This window comes from Choloepus didactylus, chromosome 3, assembly GCF_015220235.1.
Source record: "Choloepus didactylus isolate mChoDid1 chromosome 3, mChoDid1.pri, whole genome shotgun sequence".
Taxonomy (NCBI): Eukaryota; Metazoa; Chordata; class Mammalia; order Pilosa; family Megalonychidae; genus Choloepus; species Choloepus didactylus.
The window spans coordinates 22655051-22676331 of NC_051309.1; positions in this window are offsets into that span (position 1 = coordinate 22655051).

Consider the following 21281-nt stretch of genomic DNA (forward strand, 5'->3'; position numbering starts at 1 on the left):
TTAGGATTATACCATATTTTGTACCATATCTTCCTATTCTTTAAAAATCAGAAAGCTAAAACTTCTATTTCTTATTCCTCTTACAGTTGGGGTTCCATATATGATTTATGTTCCACTCAACAGATTGTACTGCAAAAGTTTTGGACAAAGGAAAGGAGCAATATGAGATGGCAGCCTCTGACACGGAAATCAGATCTTGCCACTATAGTGGTGGTGATATCTGGTCCTCTGCGGTAGCTTTGATTGAGGTTCTACCCTCGCAGTAGAAGTGCCAAGTGGCAGATGGCAACAGCAGTAGGATTTCTCCCAGAACAGTCCCATGTTGTGGCTGGGTGATTCTCCTTCTGCTTTGTTCCTGTGTGGCATGCAAACCTAATTCTCTGATCTTTCTGAATACTGAGCATGCTATGGAATATTACTATATTTTAATAAATCCTTAGCTGGACTCTCTTGTTTGTAATCAAGAATCTTTTAATAAATCCTTAGCTGGACTCTGTTGTTTGTAATCAAGAATCTTGACCATTAAAATATTTTTATATAAAGGGATCATTCTAAAGATTCAAATTTTATTTTTTGTTTTTATGTCACAAAACAGAATTATGTAATTTTTAGTTTTTTTTTCTTTTTTTAAGAAATTGAGATGTAATTTTCATACAGTAAAATGTACAGACCTTGGCTGAATGATCCAATGAGTTTTGACAAATGCACCCAACTGTGTAATGTGCACCCCTATCCAGGCATAAACTATTTCCATCACCCAGGCAAGTTCCTTCTTTCCCCTTTAGTCAATCCTGTCCCTCCAGAGACAACCCCCCTTCTGATTTCCACTGGAATAGATCAGTTTTGCCTGTTATAAAACTTTATATATATACTATTATGCAATAAATATGCATTTGTATCTGTGTATTTAGCTTAATATTTTTGTAATTCATCCATGTTATTGTGTGTATCCATAAATTGTTCAGCGTTATTGTTAAATTACACAAATGTGCCACAATTTTCTTACCCTTTCTCCTGCTCATTTTATCCATTTTTAGGTATTATAAATAAATCTGCTGTAAATATTTTTGTACAAGTCTTTTTACTGAAGCAAGTTTTTTTCTCTCTCTCAGCTAAATGCCCAGGAGTGGAATTATGGGGGTGTTCTAGTTTGCTAATGCTGCCGGAATGCAAAACACCAGAAATGGATTGGCTTTTATAAAAGTGGGTTTATTTGGTACACAGTTGCAGTCTTAAGCCCATAAAGTGTCCAAGGTACTGCATCAGCAATCAAGTACCTTCACTGAGGGATGGCCAATGGTGTCCGGAAAACCTCTGTTAGCTGGGAAGGCACATGGCTGGCATCTGCTTCGGAGTTCTGGTTTCAAAATGGCTTTCTCCCAGGACGCTCCTCTCTAGGCTTCAGCTTCTCTCCAAAATGTCACTCTCAGTTGCTTTTGGGCATTTGTCCTTTCTTAACTTCTCTGGAGCTGAAGTCTGCTTTCAACAGCTGTCTTCAAAATGTCTCTCATCTGCAGCTCCTCTCTTCTCAGCTCCTGTGCATTCTTCAAAGTTTCCCTCTTGTCTGTAGCAAGCTTGCTCCTTCTGTCTGAGCTTATATACTGCTCCAGTAATCAAGGCCCACACTGAATGGGTGGGGCCATGCCTCCATGGAAATTATATAACCAGAGTTATCACCTACAGTTGGGTGGGTCACATCTCCATGGAAACACTCAAAGGATTCCAATCTAATCAACACTAAAACGTCTGCCCCCCACAAGATTGCATCAAAGAACGTGACTTTTTCTGGGGGCCAAAATACATTTAAACCTGCACAGAGGTCATAGAGTAGATGAATGTTTAACTTTATAAGAATCTTCCAAACTGTTTTCCAAGATGTTTGTGTCATTCTACAGTCCCACTATCGATCTTTTAGGGTGTCAGTTGCTTCATATCCTCAAAAACATTGGTATTCTCAATGTTTTTAATGTTAGCCATTCTAGAGTGTGTATAATGGCATGTCATCATGCTTTTAATTTTCATTTCTCTTGATGATGAATGGTATTGACCACATTTTCATACATCTACCGGGCATTTGTGTATCTTTCTTTATGAATAGTCTGTTCAAGGATTTTGAATATTTTTAATTGTGTTTCTAGGAGTGCTTCTAATTTAGGATGCCAGTCCTTTGTTAAATACACATATTGCAAATATTTTCTTCCAGTCAATGGCTTGCATATTCATTTTCTTAACATTGTGAGCAGAAATTTTTAATTTTTGTTAAGTTCAAATTATCATTTTTCCTTTTATACTCATTATTTTCTGTGTCCTATCTAAAAATTATTTGCCTATACCAAAGTCACAAATATGTCCTATTTTATTCTAGAAGCTTATGGTTTTAAATTTTATGTTTATGTATATGTTTCAAATTGAGTTAATTTTTGCATAAGATGTGAGGTAAGGGTCTAAGTTCATTTTCTTCCATATGGATATTCAGTTGTTCTGGTACCATTTGGTGAACATATGTTCTTTCCTCATTGAATGGCACTGTCACCTTTGTAGTAAATCAAGTGACTGTGAATGTGCAGGTCCATCTCTGGCTTCTATTATTATACATTGTTTTGCTTGTCCATGCTTATGCTAGAACCATGCTTTCTATATTACTATAACTATAAAGTCTGGAATTAGGTAGTAAAAGTGTTGGGGATTGAACTATGTCCCCTACAAGATGTATTCAAGTCCTAACCCCTGGTCCTGTGGGTGTGAACTCATTTAAAAATAGGACCTTTGAAAATCCTCTTGAGAAGAGGCCAAATAGAATCAAGATTGGCCTTAATCCAATATGACTGAAGTCCTTTCAAGGAGAGGATTTGGGACATGGAAATAGAAGCCGCAGGAAGAGACCAAAGGACACCGATTGCCACATAATGAGGGCAGAGTTTGATGCATGCAAGCCATCACCAGAATGCTACATACTTTGGAGAAAGCATGGCTTTCTGATAGCTTGATTTTGGACTTCTATCCTCCAAAATTGAGACAATAATTTCCTGTTGCTTAAGCCAACTAGTCTAATTTCTTAGCAGCCCTGGCTAACTAAGATAGCAAGTCATCAAGTTTATTCTTTTCAAAATTAATTTGGTTGTTCTAGATCCTTTATATTACCTTATAATTTATTTTTATCACCTTATCAATTTCTACTCAAAACCTTGTTAATATTTTATATTATGTATTTTATTTATTATTTATTTATTTTAATATTACATTTTATATTACAGATATGTTTTTATATTATTGAAAATTGTATTATGTTTTATTTTCTTTTCTAAACTATTAATTGGTAATAAATGGAAATATAACTGATTTTTGTATCTTATGACCTTTCCAAATTCACTCATTAATTCTTGTGGTTTGTTGCAGATTCCTTAGGATCGTCTGCATAGAAAATCACATCGAGCGAGAATTTTATTTTTGTCTTTCTAATCTGTATGCCTTTGATGACTTTTTCTTGCCTTATTGCACTTGCTAGGACTTGAAGCACAATGTCGAATGGAAGTAGTGAGAGTGGCTATCCTTGCTTTCTTCATGAACATGACGTATCATGCTAGCTGAGAATTTTTTTGAAGATGCCCTTTATCAGATTGAAGAAGTATCTCTATTCCTAGTTTTCTGAGAGTTCACTATAATGTATGTGTGTTGAACTTTTTCAAATATTTTTCTCCATTTATTAAGATAATCATATTATTTTTCTCCTTTATTCTGTTAGTTTAGTATATTACATTAATTGATACATGGATTTTGAACCAGTCTTAAATTCTTGGAATAGCCTCCATTTGGCCATAATGTATTGTATTTTGACAAATTGCTGGTTTGAGTTATTAATATTTTGTCCATCTATATTCATGAGGGATATTGTTTTCTCAGGAGCATAGACATTCTAATAAAGTCTCTTCAAGTTAGTGCTACCTCATAAAATACATAAGTATACAGCTATCTGGATATAGCATTATCTTCTTGGGAAGAATTTTAAGTATGAACTCATTTTCTTTAGCAGATATGGGGCTATTTAAATTTTCTAAGAATTTTAAGTATGAACTCATTTTCTTTAGCAGATATGGGGCTATTTAAATTTTCTTTTACTACTTGTGTCAGTTTTAGAAATGTGTGTCCTTCAAGAAACTACTTCATTTAGTTTAAATTATAAAATATATTGTCGGACTGTCTTAGTTTGTCTGTGCTGCTATAACAAAATACCACAGACCAGTTGGCTTAAACAGCAGGAATTTATTGTCTCAGTTTTGGAGAATAGAAGTCCAAAATCAAAGTGTTGCTTTCTTTCTCTGAAGTCTATATTATTCTAGTGGTGGCTTGCCAATAATCCATAACTCAATCTCTTGTCTCCATCACATGGTGATCTGTCTGCTTCTGTCTCCTTCTACTTCTGTGCCCAAATTTCCTCTGCTTAGAAGAACTCCAGTCATACTAGATTAAGGCCACCTTGATTCAATTTGGCTTCACCTTAACCACTAACATTTCAAAGATCTTACTTACAAATGAGTTCATACCCACAGCAGTAGAAGTTAGAACTTGAATGTGCCCTTGTGGGCAACACGATTCAATGCATAACTCTGCTATTGAAAATATTTCCTTCTTATCTGTAACATCTGTAGAATTTGTAGTGATGTCTTTCATTACTGATGTTGATGATTTGTCTTCTCTTTTATATCCTTGGACAGTTCACTTAGGGGCTTATGGGTTTTATTAAACTTTTTAAAGAAACAGCTTTTAATTTCATTAATTTTCTCTATTTTTAAAACTGTTTCCGATACATCTCTATTGTTTCCTTCTTTTTTCTTATTTTGGGTTTAATATATTCATTTTGTTCTAATTTCTTAAGGTTGCTCAATTTCTTCTTTACTCATATAAGCATTCAAAACTTTAGCAATAATTTAGTTACATCCACAACTTTTGGTATGATTTTGTTATCATTCAATTTTAAATATTTTCTAAATATCCCTTGATGTTCTCTTTGACAATTGGTTTACTTAGAAGTCTGTTGTTTAGTTACCGGATGTTTGAGGATTTTATATATATCATTGTTCTAGTTTGCTAATGCTGCCGGAATGCAAAACACCAGAAATGGATTGGCTTTTATAAAAGGGGGTTTATTTGGTTACACAGTTACAGTCTCAAGGCCATAAAGTGCCCAAGGTAACACAGCAGCAATTGGGTACCTTCAATGGAGAATGGGCAATGGTGTCCAGAAAACCTCTGTTAGCTGGGAAGGTACGTGGCTGGTGTCTGCTCCAAAGTTGTGGTTTCAAAATGGCTTTCTCCCAGGATGTTCCTCTCTAGGCTGCAGTTCCTCAAAAATGTCACTCTTAGTTGCACTTGGGATATTTGTCCTCTCTTAGCTTCTCTGGAGCAAGAGTCTGCCTTCAACGGCCATCTTCAAACTGTCTCTCATCTGCAGCTCCTGTGCTTTCTTCAGAGTTTTCCCTCTTGACTGTAGCTCCTTTTCAAAATGTCACTCACAGCTGCATTGAGTTCCTTGTGTTTGTCAGCTCATTTATATGGCTCCACTGACCAAGGCCCACCCAATGGACAGGCCAACATTCCATGGAAATTATCCCATTAGAGTCATCACCCACAGCTGGGTGGGGCTCATCTCCACAGAAACACTCAATCTAATCAACACTGATAACATCTCAGTCTAATTAACACTGATAATGTCTGCCCACACAAGGTTACATCAAAGATAATGGCATTTGGGGGACACAAATATTCAAACTGGCACATTCCACCCCCTGGACCCCAAAATAACATTATCTTTCCATATACAAAATACATTCATCCCATGAGAATGTCACAAAAGCTTAAATCATTTCTAGTAAAAATAGGTAAGTACAAGATCCCATTAAATCAGTTACAGGCATGGTTTGTCCTAAGGCATAATTCCCCTCTAGCTGCGGACCTGTGAAACATAGAACAAGTTATGTACTTCCAATATACAAAGGAGGGGCAGTCATAGGGTAAACGTTCCCATTGCCATAAGAAGAAACTGAAAGGGAAACAGGGTTAACAGGACCGAAACAGTTCCTAAAACCCACAGGGCAAACTCCATTAGATTTCAAAGTCTGAGAGTCATTTACAAAATGACGTTGCATCCTTGGGGCTTGAGAGAGCAGGAGTCTAACCCTTCCTAAAGGCCTTTGCAGCAGCCCTTTCCTCTCCAAATGTATCCACACATTAGGGAGACCACCTTCTTGGCCCCACCCTCGTCAAACATCGGGGCAGCAACCGGATTCTCTTCCGTCTCCAGGGCACACGTTCAACCCCTTCAGAACAGTGTGGTGGCAGCCAGGCTCTCCCCAGTCCCCTGAGAATGTGCTCCACCCTCTTTGGGACCTCAGGTGGCAACACCTTTCCTGAACATTGAGGTGGAAGGCCCACCCTCGACCTCCAGGGCAAACTCACCCTTTCCTTGCATGTGGGCCACTCTGCTCTCCCAGTCTGAGACCTTTTGACTCCAGACCTCAACTTCCACAGCTCTGTCTTTGAAGAAATTTTTCCTTCAATATGTTCTTTGTCTGTCTCCTCCAGTCCAGGCCAGCAGTGGCTCCATCTATAAAGATCTCGCAAAATTTCTGTTGGCTTCGCATGAAGCACACGGGGGTCAAAGCTGTCAGACAATAGGACTTTCCACAAATCCTTTCTGTTTAACTCCTTGTCCAATCTTGGCTTGTACTGAAATGGCGACTGGGTTCCATGTTTGGTTAAATCCTCAAGTTGGGCTGTATCCTCTGGGGTCCCACCTACTGGAAGCCTGGAATTTTCCAAACCACCAGTTTCTGGTTTCTTTGAACCCAAGAGTTCAGTTCTAAGTTTATCTTGCTCCACTCGCATTTTACTATAAGCTGCAAGTAGAAGCCAGGCTACTTCTATTTTGCTTGGAGATCTTATCAGCTAAATATTCCAGGTTGTTGCTTTCAAATTCTGCCTTCCATCCAACACCAGGGCTCAATTTTGCCAAATTTGCTGCCACTTTAGAACAAGGATTGCCTTCCTTCCAGTTTGCAACAACACATTCATCATTTCTGCTCAAGGCCTTATCAGACGTATCTTTAGCATCCACATTTCCACAGTCTCCTCAAAACAGTTTAGGCCTTTTCTAACAAGCTCCTCACAATTCTTCCAGAATCTTCCCCTTATCCATTTAAAAAGCCATTCCAACAAGTTTGGTATCTGCAAACTCAGCAGCACTAACACCCCACTTCTCTGGTAACAAAATCTGTTCTAGTTTCCTAATGCTGCTGGAATGCAAAACACCAGAGATGGACCGGCTTTTATAAAAGGGGGTTTATATGGTTACAAAGTTACAGTCTCAAGGCCATAAAGTACCCAAGGTAACACAGCAGCAATTGGGTACCTTCAATGGAGGATGGCCAATGGTGTCCAGAAAACCTCTGTTAGCTGGGAAGGTACGTGGCTGGCGTCTGCTGCAAAGTTGTGGTTTCAAATGTCTTTCTCCCAGGATATTCCTCTCTAGGCTGCAGTTCCTCAAAAATGTCACTCTTAGTTGCATTTGGGATATTTGTCCTCTCTTAGCTTCTCCGGAGCAAGAGTCTGCCTTCAATGGCCATCTTCGAACTGTCTCTCATTTGCAGCTCCTGTGCTTTCTTCAAAGTGTCCCTATTGGCTGCAGCAAGCTCACTCCTACTGTCTGATCTTATATAGTGCACCAGTAATTTAATTCAGACCCACCCAATGGGTGGGCCAACACTCCATGGAAATTACCCAATTAGAGTCATCACCCACAGTTGAGTGGGGCGCATCTCCACAGAGACACTCAATCTAATCAACACTGATAAATGTCTCAATCTAATCAATACTGATAACATCTGCCCACACAAGATTACATCAAAGATAATGGCATTTGGGGGACACAATATATTCAAACTGGCACAATCATCATTATTGATTTCTAATTTACTTCTATTTTTGCTGGAGAATATAATTTTTTGAAATTACTAAGATTTTTTATAGTCCAACATATGATCTACCTTCATAAATGTTCCATGTGCAACTTGAAAATAATTTGTATTCCATAGTTTGGTGTAGTGTTCCAAATAAAAAAATGAGATTTAGATGGTTGATGGTATTTTTCAGTTCTCTTATGTTCTTACTGATGTTTTTGTCTAATCGTTCTATCAGTTACCAACAGAAAAGTGCTAAAATCAACAAATATGATTGCATATGTCTATTTTAAGTTCTGTTATTAGATGTTTGAACTGTTATATGTCTTTTAATTATTTTTAAATATTGCTTTTATCTATGTTCTTATTTACTGTCCTGAAGTTTATCTTGTCTGATATCAATAAAGTCACTCCAGGTGTCTTACAATTAGTGTTTGTACCATATACCTTTTTTTATTCTTTTACTTTTAACCAATCTGCTCCTTATACTTAAATTTCATCTCTTATAAACAGCATATAATTAGATTTTGCTTTTAATTCATTTCATCAGTGTCTGGCAATTAACTTGAGTGTTTAATCCATTTACATTTAATGAAATTATTGATATGGATGAGTTTAAAGCTACCATTTTGCCATTAATTAGTTTCTGATTTGTCAAATCTGTTCTTAACTTATTTTTTCCCTTCTTTCCTTCATTTGGCTATATCATTTTTTAAAAATATTTTGTTTTAACTCTACAATTCACTTTTTACTTATATGTCTTATCTTTGTAGGTTTTCATAAATTGTTCTGGGGATTATAATAAATCTCCTTAATTTATCAGAGCCTCCTTTGACAGTAATGTCATGCTACTTCATGTATAAGATCAGCTCCCTTGGTCCTCTACTCAGATAAACTGCTTGAGATATCAGTTTTCTGCAAAACAAAGCTCTTGCCTTACTGTTACACATCCCTCCTTCTCCAACCTAGGATTGAAGAATTGCCTGTGGATCCTGGAAAATGCTCACAAAACTTTCAAATGCCAGTTCATTCTCTGTACTTCTGAATTTAAACCACCCTGATATTAATGTTATTGTGCTACATTTACTGATAGGGAGTTTCCCCAAAGGCCACACCCAAGTTAAAAGATTTGACCTATAGCCATATTTTTAAAATAAAACAAAACTTTTATATCATAAAAATACACATGGCAATGTACAAAACTCATCTTTACAACTTCAATCACATCCTAGAGACCTTAATGCATATTGAATACAGAACAAAATTTTTCAAGACAGAGTAACCTTAATTTGAACACAGAAGTTCTTTGTTGCCATGAGGAATATCTTTGCTTACTGCAGGTGAGCTATCAGACAAAGAAAGTTTCTTGCTGAAATTTTTGGACTCACATTTTAGAAAAAGCTAAACCATCTATTCCATGTAAAAAATGGGGCCAATTTCGATAGACATTATATTTGGCTGTTTTACCTATTTAGTGAGGAACAGCACATATTTGCATTTTATTTTCTTATTTTACTGGTATCATATTGATAACACTGCATGATAAATCAATGAAGGTTTGTGCTTTTACTGGGCCAGTCCATTAACAAAGTTTTGTATGAAGTACGGCTGTGTACATAGTATATATCTCACCAATCCTTAAGATGTCCGAAGAAAATAAGTTGTATGTAGCCACATAAACATTAGTTAAATGTATGCAGCATTCTTAGCTTGGGATCTGTGATGATTAAGTTCATGTGTCTACTTGTTTAAATTATGATGTCTGGCTGGGGGCAGGCAAGATGGCGGCATAGAGAGGAGTGGAAGCTAAGCAGTCCCCCTGGAACAACTACAAAAAACCAGAAACAACTAGTAAATAATCCAGAATAACTGCGGGGGGACAAACGAGACCATCCACTCATCATACACCAACCTGAATTGGGAGGAATGCCCGAGAACACAGCATAAAATCTGTAAGTAAAACCTGCGGATCCAAGTCGTGAGACCCCCTCCCCCATAGCCCGAGCTGCAGAGCCGCGTGTTGCCAGAGAGAAGCTCTCTCCCAGCAAGCGAATACAGCTCAGCTGAGCTCCAACTGGGGTTTTAAGTAGCGAGTGTGAACTGCTCACTACAGGTACGCAGCCCCAAAAAACAGACAGAGGCTTTGGGTGACGACTGACCTGGGAGAGCCAGAGGGTCACCTTGACTGGGTCTGAAGAGGACTATCTGTTTCTTTTTCGGCTCAGTGGAGAAAGCCCCAGTCATATTCAGTTTCCAGGGCTGTGACTCAGGGAAGGGCGGAGACACCACAAGCAGAGTGAGACCATTGAAATGCTAATGACCTCCACCTGGGGGCTCTGTCTTCTCTAGGAGGAAAGGGGTGGGGCCCTTTCCATTCAGAACCAGACCCCAGAGCCTGGGGGAACACGGCCACACCTCCTCACACCAGTCAAGAATTATAGGCTAACAGGCGTCACCTGCTGGGCAGAAAAGCACAGTGACCCGAGGCATCAAAGGGTGGAGCAATTTTCTAAGACACACCCACAGGGAAACCAGATACTGAATATTTCTTCCCTCTGTTCTGGTCTGGGAAAACCTGATTTGGATAAACAAGGAAACCATGACTAGACAACAGAAAATTACAACCTACACTAAGAAAAACAAAGTTATGGCCCAGTCAAAGGAACAAACGTACACTTCAACTGAGATACAGGAATTTAAACAACTAATGCTAAATCAATTCAAAAAGTTTAGAGAAGATATTGCAAAAGAGATAGAGGCTGTAAAGGAAGCACTGGACATGTATACGGCAGAAATCAAAAGTTCAAAAAACCTACTGGTAGAATCTATGGAAATGAAAGGCACAACACAAGAGATGAAAGACACAATGGAAACATACAACAACAGATCTCAAGAGGCAGAAGAAAACACTCAGGAACTGGAGAACAAAACACCTGAAAGCCTACACACAAAGGAGCAGATGGAGAAAAGAATGAAAAAATATGAGCAACGTCTCCGGGAACTCAAAGATGAAACAAAGTACAATAATGTACGTATCATTGGTGTCCCAGAAGGAGAAGAGAGGGGAAAGGGGGCAGAAGCAATAATAGAGGAAATAATTCATGAAAATTTCCCATCTCTTAAGAAAGACATAAAATTACAGATCCAAGAAGCGCAGCGTACTCCAAACAGAAGAGATATGAATAGGCCTACGCCAAGACACTTAATAATCAGATTATCAAATGTCAAAGACAAAGAGAGAATCCTGAAAGCAGCAAGAGAAAAGCAATCCATTACATACAAAGGAAGCTTAATAAGACTATGTGCGGATCTCTCAGTAGAAACCATGGAGGCAAGAAGGAAGTGGTGTGATATGTTTAAGATACTGAAAGAGAAAAACCACCAACCAAGAATCCTGTATCCAGCAAAGCTGTCCTTCAAATATGAGGGAGAGCTCAAAATATTTTCTGACAAACAGACAATGAGAGACTTTGTGAACAAGATACCTGCCCTACAGGAAATACTAAAGGGAGCACTACAGGGTGATAGAAGACAGGAGTGTGTGGTTTGGAACACAATTTTGGGAGATGGTAGCACAACAATGTAAGTACACTGAACAAAGGTAACTATGAATACGGTTGAGAGAGGAAGATGGGGAGCATGTGAGACACCACAAGAAAGGAGGAAAGATAATGACTGGGACTGTGTAACTTGGTGAAATCTAGAGTATTCAACAATTGTGATAAAATGTACAAATATGTTCTTTTACGAGGGAGAACAAGCAAATGTCAACCTTGCAAGGTGTTAAAAATGGGGAGGCATTGGGGGAGGGATGCAATCAGCATAAACTAGAGACTGTAACTAATAGAATCATTGTATTATGCTTCCTTTAATGTAACAAAGGTGATATACTAAGGTAAATGCAGATAAGAGGGGGGGATAGGAGAGGCATGTTAGACACTTGACATTGGTGGTATTGTCTGATTCTTAATGGTGGGTAATGTCCATGATCAACTGTACAAATACTAGAAATCACTTCATGAACCAGAACAAATGTATAACAATACAATTAGAAGTTAATAATAGAGGGGCATATAGGAAAGAACTATATACCTATTACAAACTATATACTACAGTTAGTAGTATTTCAACATTTTTTCATAAACAGTAACAAACGTACTATATCAATACTAGGAGTCAACAATTGAGGGGGGTTGGTTAGGGATAGGGGAGGATTAGAGTTTCCTTTTCTTTTTTTCTTTTTTCATCTTTCACTTTATTTCTTGTCTGGAGTAATGAAAAGTTTCTAAAAATTGAACAAAAATTAAGTGTGATGGATGCACAGCTGTATGAGGGTACCCAGGGGCAAGTGATTGTACACTTTGGATCTTTGGATAATTGTATGGTATCTGAACAATCTCAATAAAAAAGAAAAATAAATAAATAAATAAATAAATACAAAAAAAAAATGATCTAAAAAAAAAAAAAAAAAAAAATTATGATGTCTGGATGTCTGGTCAAGCAAGCACTGGCCTAATTGTTACCTTGAGTGTATTTCATAGATGGATGTGCATGAATAATCAGTTGATTATATGTATGGCAAGCCACAAAGGAGATTGCCCTCAGCAATGTGGAGATTCTCCTCATCCAATTGGTTGGAGGTCTAATAAGTGAGAACTGAGGATTTCAGAATCACAAAAGAAAAATTTCTGCCTCAGCTTCAGTCAACCAACTTCCTCTAAGGAATACTGACTTGCCAAATTTCAAAATCACATTTATTGAAATTTCTAGCCTATAGTCTGCTTGACAGAATTCAGACTTGCCAGGCCCCATAGCTATGTGAGCCAATTTGCCATAAAAAATCATATATCTATAACTATGTCTATGTCTATATCTATATCTATATTTATATCTATATCTATATCTATATCTATATCATCTATATCTATATCTATCTGTCTATCTATAACCTAGCTAGCTAGCTAGCTATCAGTTCTGTTTCCCGGGAGAACACTGACAATAACTAATACAGGGTTTGATTATCTTCTGATAAGGAGACACTACACTGAAACTGGCTTCCTTTCATGCCCACAGTTTTTTAGAAAGACCTAAAAAAGTCAGCAAGAAAATAATGGAAACACACAATATGCTTTATCTGTTAGGGCCACTACCACCACCAAAAAAGAAAGGATCCAAACACCTTCACTCAGGGTCATTGTTAATTAGATCTTATCACAGCAGCAGGAGTAAAGTGTGCATTCACACAGTGGAAGCATTCCCTCTGCAACTGTCTGCTGACTTTCTTTAGCCAGTCCAGAGGGCACGGAATAAAAATCTCAAGTTGGGAGTTAATTGGTTTTCTCACTTGCTTGCTGCCAATGGAAACCTGTGAAATGTGAGATGGAAACATAGACAAACTTTTCTGGTCAGGGAATATGAAAATGCACCCCTGTTCATTTTATTTCCTTAACTTTTCCATGTATCCTAACCATTCAAGTACCATCTCAAATGTTGCCTTCACCAGAAAAACATCTGATCTCTCATAGCAAATGTGAAGCCACTCTTTCAATCTTCCTAGCATGGTGGTTTCTTCTCTCTGAAGGTTATTTACATAAACTATAATGTTATTTTAGCTATTACTAGCGGTTGTTATTTCTAAACTTCATTTACCTTAATTTCTTAATAGAGTACTTAATGTGCAATGAGTATTATATCAAGTACTTTACATGCATTAGCACATGATAATTTTCTCTTGCTCAAGATAAAAGCTGTGGGATAGTCCTTGACTTCTCTCTTCTCCCATATCCTCTTGCCATCAGGAAATCTTGTTGATTCTACCTTTAAAATGAATTCAGAGGAGAACCTAAGATGGTGGCTAGGTGAGACAGGGCAAAGAACACCTCTGTGAAAAATACTAGATAAAAACCAGAAAGTGACCCAGAACAGCACTGCTAGCGATGCACCAGCCAGACAAGGTCTGCTAAATCCACAGGGAATGTGCATTTGGTGAAACCAGGAGCCTGCATTCTGAAATGAATGAGTGAGTTGGATGAAAGTCCTGCAGCCATGCTGTGGTCTGGGGAAACAGTGGGCTGGCGTTTGGAGGTAGACTAGTTCTTTAAAAAAAAAAGTCCAGGAGTGGCTGCAGATACAACAGGGAGAGCTGCACAGTGAAGCACAGTGGGAGTGGGCTGGGCTAATGCCTCGGTGTCTGGCATGGAAGATAACCCTTCCCACACCCGCTGCTGATTGTCTCAAGACCAGAGGAGCAGAGGAGAGCCAAAAGGAGAAAAAAGAACCACATTCCTTGCAACCATTTCCCCAGTGGGTGGGGGACGCTCCTGCTTGGGGCCAGATCCACAGCCCAGAGCCGTGCCCAGAAACCCAGTGTGACGGGGAATCTTTCCCGCAGCACTACACACAAGCCACAATATCGGCTATGGACAATGGGCTTTAATACACCCACAGCTGATTGTCCCAAAGCTGGGAGGGCAGAGCTGTGTGAAAAGGAGGAAGTTAATACGTCCCATTCAACCATCTTTGAAGCAGGCTGGGAATGCCCCTCCATGGCCCAGTGATCCAGGGTTTCCCTGGTGGGCCAGTGCACACTAGTGATGTGGTGCAGCCCTCCCTCAGCAGAGGTCCTAGAAGAGCACAGCTGTGAAGGGGGAACCGCTCAGAAATCCCAGGGACCCTATGCAAATACCAAGGACTTGTGGGTCAGCGACAGAGACAATCAGTGGAAAGACTGAAATGAAGGTTTAGGCTCCTGCAACAGCCTTAAATCTCCATGAACACTTAGGAGGTTTGATTATTAAAGCTGCCCTGCCTGCCTAACCACCCAGACACATGCCCCACATTCAGGGCAGACAGCACCAGCAACACACCCAAACTTGGTGCACCAATTGGACCCCACAAGAATCAGACCCCCACACACCACAAAGACAAAATGGGGGAGAACTGACTTGAGGGGAATAGGTGACTCACAGAAGCCACCTGCTGGTTAGTTAAAGAAAGTATATGCCACCAAGCTGCAATTCTGACAAATTAGAGCTCAAGTAAAGCAAATGCCAAGAGGCCAAAAATAACATAAAATCTTAAAGCATATGATAAAACCAGATGATATGGAGAACCCAAGCCAAAACACCCAAATCAAAAGATCAGAAGACACACACTACTTGGCACAATTAATCAAAGAATTGCAGACAGGCAACAAGATCATGGCTCAGGATATAAAGGACATGAAGAAGAGCATGGCACAGGATATAAAAGACATAAAGAAGACCCTAAAAGAGCATAAAGAAGAAATTGCAAGAGTAAATAAAAAAATAGAATATCTTACGGAAATTAAAGAAACTGTAGGCCAAATTAAAAAGACTCTGGATACTCATAATACAGGATTGGAGGAAGTTGAACAGAACTCAGCCTCCTTGAGGACCACAGAACAGAAAATGAAAGAACAAAAGAAAGAATGGAGAAAAAAAATAAAAAAAATTGAAACGGATCTCAGGGATACGATATATAAAATAAAACATCCAAATTTAAGACTCATTGGTGTCCCAGAAGGGGAAGAGAAGGGTAAAGTTCTGGAAAGAGTATTCAAAGAAATTGTTGGGGAAAACTTCCCAAACCTTATACACAATATAAATACACAAAGCATAAATTCCCAGTGAACTCCAAATAGAATAAATCCAAATAAACCCACTCCAAGACATATTCTGATCAGACTGTCGAACACTGAAGAGAAGTAGGAAGTTCTGAAAGCAGCAAGAGAAAAGCAATTCACCACATAAAAAGGAAACAACATAAGACTAAGTAGTGACTACTCAGCGGCCACCATGGAGGCGAGAAGGCAGTGGCATGACATGTTTAAAATTCTGAGAGAGAAAAATTTCCAACCAAGAATACTTTATCCAGCAAAGCTCTCCTTCAAATTTGAGGGAGACCTTAAATTTTTCACAGACAAACAAATGCTAAGAGATTTTGCTAATAAAAGATGTTCCCTACTTCAGATACCAAAGGGAGACCTATTGACAGAGAAACAAAGAAAGGAGAGAGATGCATAGAAAATTTTAACAGTCATATATAGAATATTATATCCCAGGTCACAGGGACACACATTCTCTACTGATCACAGATCTTTCTCCAGAATGGACCGTATGCTGGGGCATAAAAACAAGCCTCAATAAATTAAAAAAAAAAATGAATTTGTTCAAAGCACATTCTCTGACCACAGTGGAATACAAATAGAAGTCAATAACCATCAGAGACTTGGAGAATTCACAAACACCTGAAGGATAAAAATAAGGGGGAGATAAAAACATTCCTGGATAATCAAAAGCTGAGGGACTTCATCACCAGTAATCAGTCCTATAAGAAATCCTAAAGGGAGTTGAGTAGGCTGAAAGGAAGGGACACTAAACAATTGACTGAAACTACATGAAGAAATAAAGATTACCAGTAAAGACCACATGGTAAATATAAATACCAATACTACTGTATTTTTTATTTGTAACTCCACCATTTACTTCCTACAAGATCTAAAATACAAAAACTGTAATGATAAATCAGTGGTTTTGGACTCAATGTAAAATATGTAATTTTTGACAAGAACTACATGAAGGTGGGTGAATGAGGGAGTACAGGAACATAGTTTATGTGTCATGTTGAAGTTAAGTTGGTATCAAAGAAAAACAAGATTGTTATAGATTTAAGATGTTAAATTTAAGCCCCACGGTAAACACAAAGAAAGTAACAGAGACTATGACCATAGAGATGAAAAGTAGAGTAGGGGTTCTGAGAAGTAGGGGAAGGGGCAATGGGGAGTTAAGAAATGAGTGTAGGGTTTCTGTTTGGGGTAAAGGGAAACTTCTAGAAATGGATGGTGGGAAGGTGATAGCATTGCAACATTCTAAATGTGATTAATCCCACTAATGGTATGCTAGGGAGGGTGTGGAATGGGAAGATTTAGGCTATATATATGTTTCCACAATTGAAAAAATAAAAAGTCTAAATAGATGACAATTAAATGCCAAGGATGATACTAGATGGGATCTGAGGATGGAGGACAGGAGGCTCATAGGGACACAGATGGGACACACACACACACACACACACAAAGGAAATATAGAATGTAAGCTTTGTATCAATGTTGAATTTCTTGAACTTCTTATCTGTGCATAATGAGATTGCATAAAAGAATGTTCTTGTCCGTGGGAAAGATATATGTGAATTATATTGTTTGTTCAAAGATACATGCAGCTTGCTCACATATGTTCAGAGGACAGAGCAATAGATGATGGATGATAGATAGGGAGGGAGGGAGAGAGGGAGGGAAAGAAAGAAATGGTGGTGTGACAGGATGTTAAAGGTGGTGGATCTGGGTATCAGGGGAGGGGGGTCGGGTTATGATGGAGTTCTATGTATGGGGTTTGTAGTGTTTTTGCAACTCTTCCTGTAAGATTGAATTTATTTCAAAATAAAATCTATTAAATTTAAAAAAATAAAAAAATAAAAATAAATGAATCCAGATTCCAACCACATCCCATTGCTACACCCCAGTTCATTCCTTGCCTGAATGACTGCAATAACCTCCTGATATTTCTCCTTCTTTTACCAGTGCACTTAAAACTTAAGTCAAAGTATGTCATTCCTACACAAAACTCTACAAGGTCCACCCCCACCCTTAGAGTAAAGTCAAATTCTTAAAATGGTTAACAAAGTCCTACATCATCTGATCCTTCCCTTCCTTTCTCTATCTGATCTCATTTCCCAAAGCTCTCCCCATCACTTATTCTGCCCCAGTCACACTGGTCTTCTTACTCTTCCTTCCACAGATCAGCCTTGCTCCCTCTTCCGCATTTTACATCAGCTGTTCTTTTTACCTGAATTGTTCTTTCCAGGAAACATGATGGCAGTCTTCCTTACCTCCTTCATATCTTTGCTCAAATGTTACTTTCTCTATGAAGCCTACCCTGGCTGTGACATTTAAACATATAGTCCCTTTCCCACTACCTACTCCCCAAATCTCTTTATTTTGTTCTAATTTTCTTTTTATAATATCACACTTTATATTATACAATTCACTTTCTTTACTGTGTCAACTATCTATTTTCTATCTCCCTTCATTGAAAAAATAACCCATATCTTTATCTATTTTGTTCACCAACATATACCAAGCAAGCACCTTTTACTCTTTGGCATAGAGTGGGCACTCAATGAATATCTGTAAATCAAATGCATTAAATAATTTAATTATTTCAATAAACTTATGAAGTAAGAACTCCCTTACATTACTCTAAGAGGATAATTAACTACAGCAGTTATTGATAAAATAAGATTTAAGCACAGATTTGTTACACTTATGATATCAGACTTTAAATCCTGGCCCTCAGTCTATTATACATCCTCAATTCTCTTCTGTGGCTATCCTGATGCAGAAATGATGTGTACCCCCACTTATGTTGATATTGCAACCATGATATACAGAGTAATTTTCATAAAATATGAGCTCAAAAACCATTCAAATAATTGTGCTTGGTCCACTTTTCCAAAGCAAGATGGTCATGTTTTTTACACTGGTCTTGCTAATCTTGGCCCTTGTAACACTTGCTGTAGAACATGCCAGGCTAACCCAGAAGAAGCCTTAGTAATCATATGAGAAAACAGAGTCAGGGGGCTCCCAGGCCTGCCCTAGGATTTGCAGCTACTTATAGAAAAGTCAGAACTGGAACCCATATCTTCAGATTCTGCAGTCATTTTTTTTTTCTTTACTGATTTTAATTTTTTAATGTGTATTTCTCTATACAATTAGAGTGCATGTTTTTGAAGTCAGGGATCATGTTTGTCTCTTCTGTGTGCCCTGAAGAACAAATATTGTAATGGTAGGTTCACCAGGATATTCAAAAAATACTTCTTTTGTTTCACATGGCTCAAGCTGAGCTGATACAAAGACTAGAATTATGCAATTTGTCTAAATGGTCAAGCAGAGATAAAGAGGGGAAGTGAAAAATGAAACAGCCTCAGTGAAACAGCTAATAAGCAATCAATTGCAATTCTAAGAGTAATCACAGTTTCTGAGATTGAGTTAGGAATTAAATAGAATTTGGAAGATTTTAAATCAATATTCTCCATGGTTTCTATTTTAATTTAAGGGAGAAAAAAACACCAAGGTCTTGAGCAAGACTGATTGTACCTTGATCAATTATTTCCTTGTCCCAGTTGTAGAAATAAAACTGTAAATTATACTAATTCTTATTTTGGCTAAATGATTTTCAGCAACATGGGTTGATGGTTAGAGCTCAAGTAATCATGGATCAATCATTACAAAAAGCTGAGGATCAGAGCACTGGAGCTGTTCTCCCCTCTGGGGTATCATCAAAAAACAAAAACAAGCAAACAAACAAACCAACAAAAAATAGTGGCCCTCCCAGAGTAAAATTGAAAATCTGTCAAATAACTTAAAATTTTCATTCGTGTTCTGAGAACTTTTCCTCCATTTCAGCAAGTGACTTGAGAATAACACCATCAATTCTCATGATTGATAAACAAGATATGGCTCAATATCATGCTAATTTTTTTCTTTCTAAGGGGTGATTTCTGACTTCTGTAAAATAAGTAATTTGCATACTTAAAGATCTTTCTGACAATACCTTTAGCCATAGGCAGATATCTCCTTATCTAATATGAAAGCACTTTTCAAGAGACACAGTTCTACAACATGAGCAAGCAAATCATATTAAATCTTACAAAATCAAGAAAATCAGATGCCTAGATAGTAAAACATCAAAAAAAAAAAAAAATCAGATGCTTAGATAGCAAAAAATCACAAGCCACAGCAGGAGACATGAACATATGGCCCAGTCAAGGAAACAAACTAACACCTCAACTGAGATTCAGGAGGTGAAACAACTAAATAAAGATGTTCAAACAAATCATCTAAATCAATGAGTTCAAAAAAGTGTAACAGAAGATATGAAGGACATAAAGAAGACATTGAGTGACCATAAGGAAGAATTCATAACTTTGAAAAAACAAATGGTAGAATTTATGGGAATGAAAGACACTATAGAGGAGACAAAAAACACAATGGAGACATGTAACAGCAGACTTGGAGAGGCAGAATAAAGGATTTGTTAACCAAAAGACAAGATATCTGAAATCTTGCACACAAAAGAACAGATAGGGAAAAGAATGGAAAAATATGAGCAGTGTCACAGGGAATTGAGTGACAACATGAAGTGCATGAATATGCATGTTATAGGTGTCCCAGAAGGAGAAGGGAAAAGGAGCAGAAAGAATAATAGACAAAATAATCAATGAAAATTTCCCAACTCTCATGAAAGACATCATGACAGGTCCAAGAAGTGCAGTGTACCCCAAACAGAACTGTACCAAATAGACCTTCTCCAAGACACTTACTAATCAGATTTTCAAATGTCAAAGACAAACAGGGAATTCTGAAAACAGCAAAAGAAAAGCAATCCATCATATACAAGGTAAGCTCAATAAGATTAAGTGAGATCTCTCAGCAGAAACCATGGAGTCAAGAAGGCAGTGGTATGATATATTCAAGATAATGAAAGAGAAAATCTGCCAACCAAGAATCCTATATCCAGCAAAACTGTCCTTCAAAAATGAGGAAATTTAAAATATTTACAGAAAAACATTACATTTTTGAACAGGAGACCTCCTCAACAAGAAATACTAAACAGAGTAGGGAAAGACGGGAGAAAGAGGTTTGGAGAAGAGTGTAGAAATCAAGATATCAGGAAATGGAATAGGGTAGAGATAGGGCATTTGATGCAGAAGGAGCATAGTATGTTCAAGAGGATTGATTGTACGGATTCAGAAATGGATAGCACAATATTGTGTGATGGTAACACAATATTGTAAGTACACTGAACAAAGATGACTGTGAGTATGGATGAAAGAGGAAAGTTAGTGATATGTATGACACCAGAAAGAAAGATAAAAGATAAAGACGAGGAGTGTATAACTTGGTGAAACTTAGAGTGGTCAATGACTGTGATTAAATGTACAAATATAAGAATGTTTTTACATGAGGGAGAACAAACGAATGTCAACATTGCAAGGTGTTGAAAATGGGATGGTATTGGGGAAAAAATACAATCAATGCAAACTAGAGTCTATAGTTAACATCAACATTGTAATATGCTCCCATTAATTGCAACAAAGGCTATATACAAAAGCTAAAGGTCTATAAGAAGGTGAATAAGGGAGGGATGTGGGATTCTTGGTGTTGGTGTTGTTGCATTTTATTTTATTTTTACTTTATTTTCTTAGTCATCAATTTTTTTCTTTTCTTTTTTATCTTTTTTCTTTTTTCTC